The 15,629-nt window shown below is 34.6% G+C and overlaps 1 protein-coding gene across 2 annotated transcripts in view; it reads right to left on the bottom strand.

Moving 5' to 3' along the window:
- LOC138705937 (pleckstrin homology domain-containing family G member 5-like) overlaps nt 1-15,629 on the bottom strand; it is a 705,365-nt gene that overhangs the window by 304,628 nt on the left and 385,108 nt on the right. The gene's annotated exons all lie outside the window — the stretch shown is intronic.

Raw genomic sequence — 15,629 nt, 5'->3', positions numbered from 1 at the left:
TATATTCTTAGCTAACGACGTGACATTTCAGGTATATTAGAAAAAGAACGTGTAAACCAGAGTCGAGCGAATAGGTCTTAACTACAACAATGCCAGAGAAAAGCCATGTTACGACAGCGCAGAAAATGTAACTGTCGCAAGAGAAAGAGCTCTGCTAGCGACTGTGTGACGATTCTGTTGGAACGGTCTGTCGCAGCTCCTAATTCTGGGAACCCCGGAACTGTAATCGTGTGCCGTGAAACTTTCTGTTTGCCAATAACAAAACAAACTAAGCAACTGTGCAGAGCTTAGCAAAACCAAAAACGAGTCACGAGAATGCGATCGGCCAGGGGACGAGAGGTGACGTGGCAAACGCTCGCAGACTCAGCTGACCTGACCTCAAAGGGAACACAAACCAAACATGAATTCATGAAAGCGTCCTTTTCCCGCTATCAGATGCACGCCATGGGAGTAACCGGTAAAGGCATGGGAATTAAGCAGGTAACACGAGTAGCAACTGTTGAGAAGCTCTCAGCCATTCCTGACCACTCAGATGCGACTATTCACGTGAACATTTCATCCGACAAGTTAAACAACAAAAAGAATACGTACAATATGTGTATGGTGTGTGCCTAAGTGTGTGTGTGTATGGGCTATTCCATATGAAATCGATCAGTAAAAAACCTCGCATTTTTTTATACTCTAATTTTTTTCCCTATTTACACAAGGTACTGAGGAGAGTGCATTTTAAAAAATATACCATCGAAAGTCAAACGGTTTTCGTATTATTGAGTAACAAATTTAGCGTATTTTAGAAAAACAAGCTTCTTTCAGCGCTCAGAACTCTGGAACCATTTGCTGCAGAACATTGAACGAGAGCTCATTTTGAAGCTGACATTTGGTAGGTTATGTTAAGAAATAATCCTTATTTTTAGTATATACAGAGAGACAGATAATATGATTTTAATTACTTTTAGGCTTTTTGCCAATTTGTAAAAATGTAAAAAAATATTGAGAAAAACCTTGCATTATTAAGAGGGAATCGGCATTGTTTGGTTAGTGGTACGGCAATAAGTTTCGAGCGTATTAAATAGATTATTTTCAGACGCATAGACTTGAACGGTGTAGTACCACACGCACTGGCCGAGAGCTGAAGATAAGCGAGCGTTGGGCGTCATTTTACTCCTGTGTTTATGAAAACCTGTGATAAAGCTAGCACAGCCATGACTGCTGGACAACATATGACGTGTTTATGTTTCCTGGCCTTGCTTAACTCGGCTAGCTCCCGCCTCACAGTCAGCTGATTAGTTCACGCGCGTATTATTTATTTTCTTTATTTGATATTTTCAATATTTTCTTATCAACGTGCCATCAGTAAAAAAAAATATGTGTTTATTTGTACTTTCAATGCGGAATCTAACTATATATTTTTAAAATATTTTTTTCCTTGGCAAAGGCGTCTTAATGAGGAAAAATCTAAATTTCTCCATTTCCATAAAAAGTAAGAACATCTGTTTATATGTCAATATAAACTTTAATTTCTCAGCATCAAAATAAACCATGATTTTGATCATTGGGTGAAAGGGTTTAGGAGCTACAACAGTTTAAAGTTGCAAATTTTATGAAAATACGATAAATTTAAATATATTTAATTTAAACACTATGAAGTTCTGATTCCTCAAACTTTGCACAAAGCATTGCATCACAGTTCTCTACGTACAAAAAAAGTTTTATTGTATTTAGAAATTGTAAGGTCAATTTTCTCTATATTTCGGTCGATTTGAGATGGAATAGCTCGTATGTATGTATGTATGTATGTATGTATGTATGTATGTATGTATGTATGTATGTATGTATGTATGTATGTACGCATATACAGAGTTCGTTTACAACGTTTGAGGATGATAGAGGATGCAAAACAAACATATTTTTTATGTAACAAAAACCTCTCAGACGTGTCATTTCTTCGTTACGAGTTAATAAGTGGTGAGAAGAAATTGTGTTCAGACTAGTGTCTTGCAATGATCGAACATAAGAGAAGCAACCAAGACATCAAAGACTTAGTCTCATCTTCTATGAAAAACTAATCGCAAGTTCTGTGCTAAAATTCTTAAGCGGTTAAAACATGAGTAGAGGACAGCGAATATTTTTATAAGAAGGTGGAACAAACACGACAGGCTTCCTTCTACAGAGCGAACATAGGCGAATATCGAACTTCGCCGTAGTCGACAAACTTGAACCGAACATAGCGCCTGTAATGCACGACGCTAGTTCGGACTATTGTGTTATGACTCTGTTACCTGAATGCAGTGATGTGAAAAAACGTTGTTCAGAGATGTGGTTCAAATTGTCGTCTGTTTAAGCGAATGCACAATTGATTTCTACACACTACGGACTGCGTGATAGGCTACGCTAAAAAATTATCGGGAGTTTGTCGAAAATCGCTGCAGCTTCAACAAAGCGAGCAACCAGCTCTTCTGCAGTATTTATCAGGGTCTCGAAAACGAGACATTCCATATCCAGCACACAAAGAAATTTATAAGGGTTAGTTCGGGCGATCGAGGTGGCCATGATACTGCTAGCAGAATGCAAACTTACCTTTCTTACCTTACAAACCCCTGTTCACTACCGGCATGGAGTACTATAATCCCGGAACCTTTACCAATCGGCGCACGCGGAACTGGGTCATCATCACTAACTGTCCACAGTTTATCTTTTTCCATGTTCACATTTATCCATGTTTCGTCGGGAAAGAATACAGCACGTTTGATCGGTATTATATCTTTATTTGCACAAAGAAACTGATTACGCAGCGCAACTATGTCCTGATGTTTTATTATTGGGTACATACTTTTATATGGAATTGATATGAGGGGAGCACAAGCAAACTTTAACTTTAGAGAAAATGTGATCGAAAATTATTAAGCTTTCATAAATTTAATGAAAGCTTAATTTTAAATGTTAATGTGTGGTGTGGTTAAAATCCACTTAAATTTTATATCTTTCAGTTTACCCAGGATGCAATTTACTCATTTTTTTAATGTCACTTGTACCCCTTTGCTTCTGATCCTCTCATATGTGAGTGTTAGCCGATTTTTATAGGTTATTCTGTTTGTTTGTATAAGTTGTCATTTAGGCCTATCATAAAGTAGAATTAGGATATGAATTATAAATTACTTAATTATATGTATTATGTTTACTCAATATTTCATTAACTGTAAGCTACTTAATGTGCACGATAATTATTTTTATATTTAAGTATTACTATTAGTACTACTACTTTTGTTATTGTTTCGATATATATATTTCACTTCTGGTAGTGTGGAAGAGAAGGCTTCATGGTCTTACCAGAATAAATAAATAATAAAACAAATAAATAACAAGTTAAATAAATAATAAATTAATCAAATAAATAATAAAATAAATATTTTCGCGCCATATTAGTCTTCTAATAGCGGAACCCAATGTTTCTCATTATACGCAAGAGAGATGATCTAGACGCAGGGAAACAAAATTTCTCTTTGACACTTTTTAATATATCATTCAAGCTTCGAATGTACCCTTCTCCACACAAATTTAAAATATTCCTTTCCAATGCATGGCTGTCGAAATTATCTATACTTACCTATTATTTTCAGAACAATCCCAAGGCCGTGTTTTTCGTTGGACTTTTCAATTCGCCTGTTTGTTTCTCCTTAACAATTCTACCTTCCACTAATTCCAGTCGCTTTAATAGTTCTTTCATACACTTAGTGACTGATATCATAGGTTTAATGCACATCGCATCATCATATTCTTTCTGAAAATACTCGTGAATCCGGCATGTAAGCTCTTTATTTTCGGAACAAATATGGTTCCCTCTTCCACGAATTAAATAAGACACTACAATTAAGCATAAGATAAAATTTACACTTAAGACTGCCATTTGTAACAAGTTCACAAGGCTACAATTCACACCAATCTGCTTGAAATATCAAACTGGTTAACTGTAGCATCTGTACGCAATAGGAACTACAGAAACATCAGCGACTTTATTTCAATCCTCCCTACAACGCACACCACAAACAGTAACGTGCACGTTTTCCAGGAATATGGCCAAGTTGCCTCTAAAAGCTATTGAAGTCAATCCTTTCTATTCGTGAAACGCACTTTAAGCAGAGCTCACAGTCAGTTACATTGTATGGTTAATACCCAAGCAACATCGCGTCCGAGATAGCAAATGTTCGTTCTCTAGTTATAATATTTTAATTTACCTGCGCGCATTAATAAAGTACTTCTAATGTGAGCAACAAGTAGTGATGAGTTATAGAACTGGCTAGCCGAAGCTAGAAGAGATTCTGAGCATCATTTTAAGGAAACGTAATACTGAAGTATTCACAGTTTTTTCCACCAACGCAGTAGAGTTTATAATTAATAATACGTGTCTCTTTTGGTAAAGATACGTATCTCTCCCAGTGACTGCAACATGTCATGCAATGTACGGCAGAGATCCACGAGATACAATATTTGATGGTTTACTGCAAGACACGGAAAAGCAGAAAAGCAATTTAGTTCGTTAATAGTTTCGTGTAGAGTATTAAGGCTGGTTCACAATAAACCGGGAACGGAAACTATAACGAGAACGAGAATGGAAATAATATTAAAACAAATGTATTCAAGTCTGAGCATGCACAATAGTTAGTTGTGAATGCTCACATTTAAATACATTTATTTTAACATTATTTCCGTTCTCGTTATCGTTATCGTTTCCGTTCCCGGTTTATTGTGAACCAGCCTTTACATTATGTTGCTGTAAAATAGGTATAATTTTATTATATTTGTTTTTCTTTTTGTCCAGAGGATATATACTAATTATGTAAATTCATTATTCAATGTTTATAAATGGCATGACACAGTTTTACTTACACAGTTTCATAGTTGTTGTTACGAAAGTCAATATCACAATTTATTGTTAGCGAATACAAAGAATGTGAAAACTCCTGGTCGACTTTGTCAGTGTGATTCCTGTTCAGCAGAAGCCACAAAACACAATAGTATGACAGAATAATAAATCATGAGTGTTCCAGGAGAAGATGGCAACGTTTTGTAGTTTATTTTGCCTAACGTTTGACAACACTGGTATTTGGACAGTGTTTCAATGCTGACTTAGTAAATGCTACCGCAACACACTTCACATAAACTAATGTAGTTCACAAAATCACGCGAATAGACTAAACACTTGTCTTCAGTGAGTGGTTTACACTCGTAAGTGGTATTATTTCTACGCTACAGTGTGGTAAAAGTGCTCTACTGTCAATGATCAACAATAGTATTATTCAAAAGTTACGAAAGATTTGAAAGTTCTCTTTATTAAAATGTTAGTATAAAATAATAATATAGTTTTACTCATAGAATAGTAATGTTTATTCACATATAAATCAATTTCTGAGAATACGCCACACTATTTATTAGCTCATCTGCTGTCGCCTCGCAACTTGATTCATACTCATGTTCCCTATTATGAATTTTGTCTAATTTCCTGTCTTACTGTAAACCCATCGCAGCATTAACATCGTTTTCTATTGATTTCGTCTCACAACAACGTTTTTTATCTGTCAGAAACCGGACTCAATTTTTTTTACAAGCTATCACAAAGATGACAAAATACAGGGCTCACATCTCAATCCATTTACAATTCTCAATCTTATCAGTGCTCTGAAACAATCTCTATTACATTCATAGTAATCTGAATAAGGCCAATTCACATTTGTAGTGGCAAAACCATTATTTTCTGGTGTGAATTTACGAAAAAAACACATTAAATCACTCCAGAATATCTTAAATTATTATTTATTTATTTGCCATAACAACAATAGTGAAACAACCGAAACAAAAGTTCATGTGAAAATAATAGTATATTATATAACGGCGCATGAAAGTGGAGCTATATTACCGAGTTAGATCACGACCGGAGGGAGTGATCTAATTGTAACACCCACGAGTTAACAAAGCTATTTTTGTACGAGTTGAATACAATACTTTATCTATGTTGTTCGTTATTTGCCGAAAATTAGAAGAAAATAAATCTACGAATTCAATTAGGCGTATTAAATCTGTTATATCAGTGAAAAATTTTACTCTTTACGATTCATGACGTCAGCTGTATGTTACTATATTGTTACTACAGTAATAATAATTGTTGTTGATTGAAACCAATAAAGAGGTTGTGGATGAAAAGTGTTGAACTTATGGAAAATTTTTCTGATGTAGAGGATATTGAACTAGCGGCAAACAGCTAATGTCGCTTCATGTAACATACTTTCTAAGTCAATACTGAAAACTACACAAATTACCAGATTACTGCAACTTTCCGTTAGAGTCTCGTTATACATGTTAACTGTTGAAAAAAGAAATGTTATAAAATTCTATAACAATTTGCTAAGTAAAATAACATAGCAACGTGTTCTCCATTTTATTTACCAAAGGCAAACTTTTGCAGTATAAAAGTGTAAAATAATGGCGTACTTTGGCAACGAAAATAGATAAACCACATTATTTTATTAACAAAATTGTATTATTGTTATTTTTATATGTACTTTGAACAAAATTACGGGACTTTCAATAAGTTTAATAGATTTTCAGCCCACCATACATGGAAACATATTCATGTTGAACTATTTTCAATAGTTTATATCATCCGTATCTATTATTGGCAGAATTTTTCAAGTTTGTAGCTAGGTAGATTCCTAAAATATTTAATAATTTCAGAAGCGGGACAGAGTTATGTTGTCTTGAGATTGTTTTCAGAGAGATGAAACAAATGATTTACAAAGAAACTATGCTATAGACAAACATGATTCCACCACTTCAACCCTGGAATGAAAAATCAATTAAAACAGTTGAAGCATCTCTCTTCTGCAATGAAACATATTTATTTCCCAGCAATTACCCGAGAAAGTTATAGCTTCAGTTTTTGCGATGTAGAAGAAAGTATCAAATTATCATGACTGCTTTCCTGAAACACGGTGTCAATATTTATGATAAAAATTATTCCAACGTTCTAAGATGGCTGCAAGAAGAATTGAAGCTCAAGTTACCATACTATCCGTTGGATACGAGTTTTGCGAGTTCAGGAACCTGACGAGGGCAATGGATGTTGAGGGACGACAAATTCATTAGCATGGCTTACTCCAAGAGGGAAGAAAAGTTGTGAGTACCGTTTCGTATATTTACAGTACGTGAAAAACTCTATCCCTGAGAAAGCGCTCCAAGCAAAATTTGAGGTCATTTCTTGCCCATGTTGAATTTCGTCGCTGAACAACTTCTACAGTTGAGAGCGTCATTAAATAAAATGATGCTGCTATTACACCTGCTCCTATTTCTACTGCTTCTACTCCTCCTTCTATTCCTACTATTATATGTTCTACTCTTGCTACTACTCCTACTCCTGTTTTTTTTGTATTGCTCCTATTCCTACTCCTGTTACTGATTCTTCTCTTGCTCCTACTCCTGCTGCTGCTCCTATTCCTGTTTTTATACTGCTTCTACTCCTACTCTGATATTGATCCTATTCGTCCTCCTACTCCTACTGATCCTACTCCTGTTTCTGCTCCTGATCCTGTTACTGCTGCTGCTTATCCCTGCTTTTTTCTGCTGCTCCTACTCATATTACTACTGATCCCACTCTTGCTTCTCATCCTGCTACTGCTGCTGCTGCTGCTGCTGCTGTTAATGCTACTAGTCCTGCTTCTCCTCTCTTTCTCCTTCTACTTTTGAAACTCGAGGTGAAGAAAGCTGAGCAAAAGGAATCACACTTCAACAGAGCGCTTGCAACTCAAACATTGGAGGATTGTTGCTTTCAACTGTCGTCCATACCAGACATAGCTACATCAGACTACTTGCTGTTTTAAAACCTTAAAGTGGACTTGCCATAAAAACAATTTGAGAGCGATAATGATGTGATGGAAGAAGTGAATGAGCCATTTCAGATAAAAACTCCTTAATTTTATTTGAGTGGAATAAAAGTGCTTAAGAATCACTCTAATAGTGTATTGAGTTTAAGTGGGATTACGTTGAAAAATAAATAAGTATCAATCAAAGTTTATCATCATTTTATTTCTGTGGTGACAGAAACTTATCGTCCCCTCGTACATATCTTATTTTTCTGCGTATACGTTCGTTATATTTTATTTCCTTTTAGTAATCAGATTCTGAGGATAATAAACATTCAACTACTTCTGAAGTAGATACCGAGAACCAGTGTGTACATACTTGTAAACTTTGCTACAGAGATTAAAAAGAAAAGAGAACATTGGTATTAACTTCAGACTACTACAAAGGAAGTTATATGAGGTTAATATGAAGGTGTAGAGTAAAATTAGCGTCTTACCTAGAGCAGGATACCGTATTGTTGACGTCAGTTTGGAAGTTATTGGGTGTAAATAAAATGAACATAACCTCAAAGCGCAGTTATACAGAAACCAACATCAAAGAGAAAGGAAGGCAACCCCTATAAATTATATTACAGCGATGAAGTGAGTTGCAACTTATAAAGCAAATACCGAAAAACTCATCCCGAGTTGGGCCTTGGGGGTCTCGCGCTAAGTACACACCGTCTTTAACTCTCGTATAAGAATTAATCATTTGAAAAATTATATTTTATCGCAGTGAGATTTCAGAGCAAGTGTAGTTCCTACACCTAGGAGATCCGCAAATTATTCTCTTATTGCAGTTTCCAGCAAACTATCATTCATTTTTAAAGAATAATTAGTTATTTAAACAATTATTAAACTAGAGAACATTAATCCTCGACACATTTTATCCGAAGAAACTCTGTAAATTCTCTTATTTTTTTCTTTCTTTCTACGTTCCTTTTTAATGCTTAATGTTTTAGGATTTTAAATTATGAATATACATTTAAAGTATCAAATCAATATATGTATAGTACAAACTATAGATAGGACGAGAATTGTCATTATTTTTCTAAGTACGAGTATATCCATACCGTACAGTCTTAGAAAAAAGTTTTGTCGCACAGGTACTTCGTTAAGTCCCAGAAAGGAGGCAGTGCGCATGATCAGAAGACGAGCGATCTGGTTCACAAGGGAACGACTAGTTGAGGTAATACAATTATTTTGTTTAGTTGTAGGACTGATCATTAGGGCTGAATAAAAGTAGTCTATTAGTATCAGAGTAGTAAATTAATTTAAATTATGGTTTAACGACGCTCGCAACTGCCGAGGTTATATCAGCGTCGCCGGTGTACCGGAATTCTATCCCGCAGAAGTTCTTTTACATGCCAGTAAATCTACTGACATGAGGATGTCGCATTTAAACACACTTAAATGCCATTGACCTGGGCAGGGATCGAACCCGCAGCATCGAACACAGAAGGCCAGCGCTACATCAACTGCGCTACCGAAGCCGCCTCAGGGTAGTAAACAATTTCTATATACATTGTTTACAAAATGCGTCGCGTTGCCAAATGTCTCTACTGTCTGTAAGGAGCAGAGAGAGTGAACATCCGATTCTCCTCAATAGTAGACCTGCTCAAGTGACGCGAGGTTGTATCAGAATGCCTAAACAAAAATCCAACAAAGAATAAATGACTGAAGTCAGAACATAGGGAAATTGTGTTTGACTTCATTGATAATGATATTTTTGTAAATTTAATATTTGTTCCCAGTTAATTAATTTGAAACATAAGTAATCCTGTGCTCTACGTACGATGCAGCGTAGCCTATAACCAATAATTTTTTTCAGCCCTACTAGTCATGTACACTGCCTCCTTTCTGGGACTTATAAAGTACCTGTGCGACAAAACTTTTTTTTCTAAGACTGTACATAACTTCATGGACGTGTTCTTTTCCTTAAACATGTTTCTATTCTTTCCCACCATTTTAACTTGAGAAGTCGGTAGAAATATTGACATTGCAATTGAAATTCGTTTTTACTTTCTCTCATGCTTAATTTTTTCGTAACATATTTAATTATTTACGCATTCATTTTAAAATATATTCTCTGAGTTCTTCATTTTTATTTGTCCTACTTTGCTTACTGTCACAAGCAGAAGAAAATTTAAAATAGGCCTACTAATAGATACTTCATGAATAACGAGAGTTAAATTCTGTTTCGTTCATTATTGTTTTAGACGAGTGAGTAGTATTAGTCGGCGGTTATAAACAGAATATTTCACTAGCAGCAACTAAAAATGACTCTCATGAGCATTCCATGTAGAAAAGCTGTGTGGATGATGCCCTTTGTTCATACATTTATGTTATGTTGAATGATATTGTCGATTGGCCACTTTGTGTTGCAGTTTAGTTTAAGAATGCTCGACAGAATTGCAATTAAAAGTTCATTTTTTGTGCAAATTAACGTAACATATTTATTCTTGAAGATAATACGCATTCATTTTAAAATACGTTCTCTGTGTTCTTCATTTTTATTTGTCCTACTTTCTTATTGTCTCTTTTCAGTAATATGCCGCGGCATACCAGCACGGAGGTCCAAAGTTATAAGAAGCTCTCTTCGATCTATTGGATGCCAGGACTTCAATCGTATTAGAATTTCGCGAGCTAAAACCCGACTTTAAGCAATGACTTTTTAAAAGGCGATGAAAATCCTAGGCTCGGTTTTCTTCACAAGAGAAGCGCCCTATTCCAGAGTGAAAGAACTCCACGAGAAATTTACATCTTATATTTCTCGTTTGTAAATTCCTATTATGAGCAGGGATGTTTAAGTCTCTATTGAGAATGTAGAACGTCTCTTATAACGGAAGAGACTCCTGACAGACAAACACGAAAAGCGGAAAAGTAAGTGTGGGTGGACACATTGAGTTAATTACAATAGGCTATATCTATGACTAAGCAAGGAAGCAATTCAGAGGCTACAAGCACAAAGGAGTATTGAGAGATGCATGTTATGTATTACGAGAAGAGACAGCAAAAGGAACCAGCGGGTCAGAGAGCAAACAAGAGTGGAAGACATCATAATGCAAAATTAAAAATCTTAAAATGGAATTGGTAGGTCAATAATTGCAAGAAGAACAGATAAGAGCTCGCACTCCCAGTAAAATAGTATCGTAACTCGAAAGCTATAATTTGTAAAGCTAGGTATGCTGTTTCTTAATAAAATAATACTGTAAAATATTTCAATAAACAGGTACCAAAACCTGTGATAATGAACTATTTTATTATTAGAATTCTATGCCTCCAATTAGTAAAACAGTGCTGAAAATAATTTACGAAATTAATACATGATTTTTGACATACGACGGTATTTTAGTAGGGGTGCGAACTGGTCAACAGAAATTCGTCACTGGATTCAAAGAGATATCAAGAGACCAAGAAGACGACCACATATTACATGATTAGATGAAATCAAATCTGTTGCAGGGTTCCATTCGGAAAATAAGGCTTTGGATCAGTAGCGGCCGGTGACCGAAATCTTCGATTAGGTCTCATGTAACTAGTTGAAGTACCTATCATAGAGAATGTTTATTATTCATGATATTAATTATTATTATATTAATGTAATTATTAGTGTATTATTATTATTATTATTATTATTATTATTATTATTATTATTATTATTATTAATGAAAATATTGCCACTTACCAAATTAATAAAATACAAAATATATCGCGTTTTGAAAAATTTGCAATAAAATATAAATCATACTCATAACCTACAAATCTGAAGCCAATCTAAATAGGATGACATGAAGAACTAGATGATAATGGTAATTCATTGTACACAACCCATTATTTAGACATAATACAGTACTACTATATGCTTGAAATAGAACCCAAATCACATGAAACAGCGCCTGCATTGCCAATTTCCGGTTGTGACGCTGATATAAAAGGGAGAAGCTGTAATAATGCCTTTATTCAGCTAGAATATCACGGTTGCCATGGTTACTACACGTCTTCACACCAGGATTCTGTTAGTTCCTCTCTACAGATTTAAAGAAACAAATATCAAAAGTCCTTCAATAACTGTCTATTCAAAAATACAAAATATTACATAGGTTACATGAACATATTCTGACTAGCGCTTTTGCTATTATAATAGCATCTTCAGGTCAGACTTGCGTGATATTAAGCTTTTCATATAAAGACATAGATGGACAAGTAGCGTCGAAATGTGTTAAGGTACATGACGTGAAGATATAAAAATACAATGGTAGACTGTTCATAAGTCAAATTTTACTTTTCTTACCATTGTATTTTTATATCTTCACGTCATGTACCTTAACACATTTCGACGTTACTTGTCCATCTATGTCTTTATATGAAAAGCTTAATATCACGCAAGTCTGACCTGAAGATGCTATTATAATAGCGAAAGCGCTAGTAATATGTTCATGCAACCTATGTAATATTTTGTATTTTTGAATAGACACTTATTGAAGGACTTTTAATATTTGTTTCTTTAAATTTGTTAACTTGTCGGACCAACATGCCTTTCTCTCTACAGAGTTCAGTTTACATTCTAGTTTATCTAATACATCGAAATGAGATTGTTAAAAATGTGATATTGTAATAGCAGTGTGATTTTGCTTCGAAAAAGTGGAGAATTAGTCATAAAGGTTCATCGAATTATGAACACACCGACCGATATACTCGGAAAACAGAAATGAGAATGCAGAGAAGAAAAGCAAAAATTAATACAAACAAATTTATAACCGGAATAAATTGATATTGATACAATAAGAAACACGGTATCTTAGTGCTAGCGAGCTGGGCTTATAAACCACGGGACACGGGTTCAAATTCTGGCCGACCCACCCTGAATTCATAACTTGTGTTGGGCATGCCCATGGTCCAGACAAGATAGATTTTCTTCGTCCGTGACACCTCAATAATTCTTCATTATTAGCCTACGAGTATAATGTAGACCCAGTGCCTATTGTACACTCTGGATAGTCTCTGACAAACTAAGTGATATATGCTTCTCGGCACTAGCAACATCTATGAGCCAAGCTCGTTGAGTCGGGGCGAATAACGGCAAGTTAAGGACCTTGCCATTGTACAAAAAAATGAAACAAGAACAGAAACTTTGTGCTAGTGGATCTTCACTAAAAGAATAATTTTTAAATATGTATTTTAAAGATAAAATCAGCAAACAAGGAAATATTATTAGCGGCTCAAAATTATGTATTATCAATAGCTGGAATTTGTAAAGGAAAAATATTAAGATCATTCCAGATTTTGTTTGGCTTCTTGCCTTTCCCTCCTGCTTGTAACTTTCTTATATTGTGATAGGTTATTCGAAATAAGTAGAACATTAAACAAATTATCTGGAATGTATTATGATAAATAAAAGCGGAAGTTGGCAAACTGGAATTCGCTGTAATCGCTCAGCGGCCACGAAAATATTTGGATTTGTTGTAGAATATTAGAAATTAGGTGGAGTGATAAAGTGTCAAGTGTTGAAATTTTAAAAAAGGTAAATGTAAGTGGAACATTAATAAAAAAAATTGGAGGACAGAAAAATTAAATTCATTGGTCACAGAATCTGACATAATAATGTATATTTCCAGTTAATATACTACTGTAGGGAAACATATTTGGGAACAAAGGGAGAAGAAGCCGAGAAGAAAATACATCAAAGACATGCTCAATAGGATGAAGTGCGACAACTATGAAGCATGCAAGAGAATAGCAGAGGAAAGAGAACATGGTTGAAGCGACAGGCCAAGTCTTTAGAACTGATCGTCTAAGGATGTTGTTCTGAATTCCTGAGATGTGTTGTGTCCATTGTAGTCTGTACCGCTGAACTTAGATGTTTAACATTTCAGTCTGAAGTTTTTGCCCTATGTATTCTTTATATCCCTACCTAGGTATTTGCAATCCCTACTGATTTCAAATATTTCATTTCGGATTAAACTATGTGAGGGTATTGTTTCTGCTTTACGAGGCGTAATCGGTGCTGAAGAATTAAAATACTACATTCTGAAGCAATATTATAAAAGTAATATGAACGCGAGAGATAAATAATCTGCTATAAATATTGATTTTGAACTCATAAAGCATACAGTATATGATAATAACCTATAATTGGTCCGTCCGTTGTTCACTTTTGGGAATAAGTAAGTGCTGATTTCGATAGTCATCTTTGTTACTTTCTTTTGACTATTACACCTTTACTACGTCATACTACTATTGACCAATAAAACGGTACGAAAGGACGTCTTTCAACCAATCATGTCTGCTTATCGCACAATTTTATCGCGTCCCTAGCATTTGTTTAATTTTATCGCTTCCCTAGCAATTGTTTATTTTTATCACTACCCTAGCATTTGTTTCTTTGTTTGCCAACATTTCAAACTGCACTGGTCTGGACGTCAAAAAACAGAAAATTACAAACCACTCCAGTCGATGCACAGCAGTTTCAAATATGACTCGCATTGACATTTAAGAACAAGAATTAATAAAGATCACTAGTCATATCTATGAATCTTCCCTGAAACCCTATTTACAAATAAATAAAGAGCACCATTCGAAAATCCTGAATAAGTTGAGAAATAAACCATGTACATCAACGAGTCCCACTTCTTTTACGCACATGTCCAATATAACATCAACTGAACCACTAACCACTAAAACATTCAAATTTAAAAATAGTACTTTCAATAACTGTTCCTTTTAAAATTATTCCTGTTAATTTTTTATTTCATCGTCCTTAATTAAAACTTTTCTTGTTTATTTCATCATCCCTAATTAAAACTTTTCGAATAGTTGTTTATATTATTTAGGTTATGTTGTAGCTTCTGCTATATGATATTATGGATAGTCACGTATCAGAGATTGTTTAATATTAAGATTTATTGAAAATCATTTGTCAAGTGACGTTGATAACTGGGATCCGGATAATTGAAGTGGAATGCAAATGTTTTAATAAAAATGAAATTGAATCAACAAAGCCTTCTTGACTAGTAACCGTCCACAGAGTTCAATGAAGATTCCATAGTTGGCACAACTGATAACAAGAAAACAGCTAATCATAATACACTACTGCCATCTAGCGTAATATTTGTAATGTTGAGATGGTACAATAATAATTTTGAAGAAAGTTGTATTTTCGTAAGTTAATCAATATTTTATTGTATTGGAGCACTTCGTTACTTCTAATCTTTATGTACTTTCTTCTAATCGTGTAATAGTCAATTAAATCCCACTCGAGTTTTGATTTTCTCTAGATAAATCAAAACCTCTAGTGAGATTACTGTTGATAAAATGTTACTGATTTTTCTCGGAAGGATGTACTGGGTACGATGATAAGAATGAGAAATACAAACTTGGGATTTAACATGTTTCCCAAGTTCCTCCACATTAATACTGGGACAGTACAAATTATAAGGGGTACGACTTCTCAATCCTCTATAACCCTTCATCATCACTTCTCGTATTTCATTTCACGGTCTTCCGCGATAGCTGCCTTCTATCAATGAAAGTATCACTTTTGGCAAAACGTACTCTCAACCGAGTAGGACGAAAAATCATTGCATAGTATATAACTTTAAAAAATTATATATATATATATATATTTTTTTTTTACAATATTATGTATACTTAATTTTCTTGGCGTTGTTTATCGGTGAACAAATATTGCAAAACATAATAAAATATCTTGGGAATCTCTTTTGCCAATCTGTTTAATAT

Source organism: Periplaneta americana, chromosome 9 (assembly GCF_040183065.1).
Source record: "Periplaneta americana isolate PAMFEO1 chromosome 9, P.americana_PAMFEO1_priV1, whole genome shotgun sequence".
Taxonomy (NCBI): Eukaryota; Metazoa; Arthropoda; class Insecta; order Blattodea; family Blattidae; genus Periplaneta; species Periplaneta americana.
The sequence above is the reverse complement of the archived record's forward strand: the minus strand, read 5'-3'. Positions and strand labels throughout refer to the sequence as shown.